A 3,487-nucleotide genomic window follows, 5' to 3' on the forward strand; every position below is an offset into this window, starting at 1 on the left:
TTAAGGCGAACATGAGGCAATTTAACGTCAACTGGTGCCAAATTTCTCTAATCAGTTTCCATGGAAACGTATCTATTAAATTCTCAATCGAACTTGGCTTTAGCGGAAAAGAGCTTATCCGTTAGGTTGGAGCCATGCAACGGACCTTGAGCACGTATGTACGATATCAAGAAAGAAGAGGGAAAATACATCGTATTATTCTCGATCTGAATTTTATTGTCACCAGGAAGTGCTTGTTCGTCAACCGAAAAGTTGTAAATTTATAATAAATGAAAGAAAAGGACAAAGTTCAGACACAGAACCATATGAGGGATACGCTCACTATAACTACATATAATACAGGTATTAATGTCAACGCCGAGGGAGCATATTATCGTACGAATTCCAGCTGAACAAATAAAGTCTATGCAGTACACACAAAAAAAGGGAAATTTCTCCAATTTGTGTTGTGAACTGTTTTGTGTTCAACTTCGGTCGATAGGAATCAAATTTGAGACATTTTGTGATGTGCTTCCAGGTGTTAGCAAATAAAGCGTTCTGTTCTCAGCAATATGTTAAATATTTGGTAATAATTGTCGCGCTTCCGTTTTGCTTGCAGCTGCCAAAGAAACCGAGCTGGGAAACTCGTATAAAAAATAATGAAATGATAATATAACAGGGTAGGCTTATTTGAAAATGCTAATAACAAAATTGTGGAGAGGGAAATCAGAGTGTGTGTATATATTTGATCTTTGAGATCCCATCGTGAATTAGAAGTAGAAATACAGGAGAAAAACAGGCAGACCCCGTTCAAACTTTTTAAGGAGAATTTAATCATAAAAATGTGCCTTGTGCTACTCATAGTCGTTGCGAAAAAAATTCACAAAAAGACGTCTCGGTCTATATTCTTAATATTTAGTTTGTGAACTAAGTTCTCTATTTCTTTATCAGAAAAATCTAATGATATGCTTTAAAAGAATAAAAGACACGACTTTTGGTACTAACTATACTGGTAACCATGGCAAGTTACAAAAATGATTTGGTAGGCTTATCTACATTTCAATCGACAGCGTCTCTAAAAAGAAAGTGTAATCAAACGAAGAGAGGTAAGAAAGTGAATTGATGAACTTCAAAACACTTCTTTACTACTGCCGTAAGTGCACCTTACTTGTGTAACTAAAACAGAACAAAAAAAAAAAAAACTGACAATACCCAATGAAATTACTCATAGGACACTTCCTGGTTTGGTTTCTTCTGTGTCGAACGCCGAATATGCAATATATATACATTAGAAGCTCTTTATCTATAGCTCCATGATACTTGCTCAGTCATGCCTGCGGTTACACGAGACTTAAAATTGACGCTTTCAATGCTTCTTTTCAACGCAGCTGCAGTATTTATAAACATAACCAAGGCGGCTCTCAAGAAAATTCCTTAAAGGGACAAAATTGTAATTGAATATCAGATACACAGCTTATAGCTCATGATCAGGCATAATGTATACAAATAATATAGCTCGCATCAACAACGTCAAGTCAGCTGATAAGGTGCCTGGGACATTTCTTCATAACGTGTCAAATTTAAAGAGATTTATTGACTGAAACGTGCTCATTATGCGCAATTATTATTTCCCACTGTAGACTTAATGCAAATATATATACAATACAATACATACAACTATAGTATATTGACAATTCCATTGACTTGTCATTTGGAAATAAATCAAGAGTTTCAATTTATTCGTAAATTCATTAAAATCAGTTTTGTCGTTTCAGAGGCATGCAGCGCATTTTTTGTTCTGTGGTTTATTTTTCCTTGAAATTGTATACACTGTTAAAGTTTAATTACCTGTCAATGTATATACTCTGCAGTAGGAAAGCTGTTTTGAATTATTTGATTTTGCATTGCAATTATCTTTCAAGTGGATAAATAACTTGAATGTTTACTTTTTAAAGGAACAAAGAAAACATCGGTTGATTGACACGATGATAATACTCATTCAGGATCGTATTTAATTTTCAGGAGAAGGGTGAGCAGGTCCGAAAGGGGGAGTATCGTAGGGTGCATCCACGGCTCCCGGGAAAACATGGGCTGAAATGAATGTTTGGCTATTTTTTAACCAGTTATACTTAAGGGGAAAAATGAAGTACGAGTCCAAGTGACATGTTATGTCCACGGGCCCCGATATGGCTCTTCAAGACAACAGAAGGCTGTGGCGGCTTGAGCCAAGCCGGGGGTGTGTTCACATTTTAATACGCAGTAAATATATATGGTGTGTTTAAAGTACACATTGTGAACAACTTTTCACATTGCTTTCGATTGGCGGATGATTAACATACACTGTAACATGCAGGAAAGCAGTTTTTAAAAGGTTACACATAAAAAAGATTGATAGAAAATAAAATTGCCAAACTTGTGGGTATATATTTTCGTCGAAGTTGAATCTAATGGCGTGTATTTAAATCGCTAATTTATCATTTCTTTGTTTAAAGGATTAATAAGTGTTAAAAGTCTTTGCGAAGAAAAGCCTGTTAATTGTATAGTGCAAATTCCAAAAAGCCAAACCTATCAGCAAAAAAACAAAACCTCTACAAACTACTTTAAAACAAACTACAACAGTCTACAATTTGATTGACTCCTTGCATATACTAATGTCTGAAATGTTTTCTGTAATATACGAGGCTTCCGTTTTCAAGCCTTTATGACGTCATTTCAGTCCGTGTTGTAAACGAAAAGAGTAAATATCAAATTTGAGGAATAGTTCGGCTATGCGAGACTACTATTTTATCGCTTGCTGTACTTGAATCCTTTTAGTGAAACAATTTTGAATGAACATTTTGATGTTATTTTCCTTTGAAAATATATATTCATCATATGACAATATGATACGGCCAATAGAGGACGTTGAATAATGAGCACAGCAGGGGGGAAAAGGGAGGGTCATATAGTTGGGACAATTTCCAACAATAACAAGAAGGTGCGGTGATTGTTTTAAATAGTAGTCTATAAACAAAGAAAAAAATCACAGCAACATTCTCAATGAGACATCGCTTCTTTAGCACTTGTTTCAACGTGACTAAAAACATATGCTCATGTTATGACGATGTGACACGCCAACAGAGGGACGTTAACAAAGGACAGAAGGGGAAAGAGGGGTGGGCATCTTTGAGTCAATTTCAAAAATACCAAGAAGGTGTGGTAATTTGTTTCAAAGAAGAATCTGTTGAAAAACGAATCATGAGAAAAAAGCTGGGAGAAAAATCAGAGCAAAAGTATCAATTTTACATCTCTTCTTTTGCATATATTTGTATCAACGTGACGTATATGAATTATAAGCTCATAGATCTTCACAACATATAGTTTTAGCATCACTGACTTGTATCATAACGGTATCCAACAACACAAACATGTTAGCTTTGCACTGACATCAATGTAAGATTTATAAATGAGAAGGTGACAGTATTCGCGACGGTTTCTTAGATTCCCTATTAACATGGCCCCCAACCCC

Source organism: Apostichopus japonicus, chromosome 8 (assembly GCF_037975245.1).
Source record: "Apostichopus japonicus isolate 1M-3 chromosome 8, ASM3797524v1, whole genome shotgun sequence".
NCBI classification, from domain to species: domain Eukaryota; kingdom Metazoa; phylum Echinodermata; class Holothuroidea; order Aspidochirotida; family Stichopodidae; genus Apostichopus; species Apostichopus japonicus.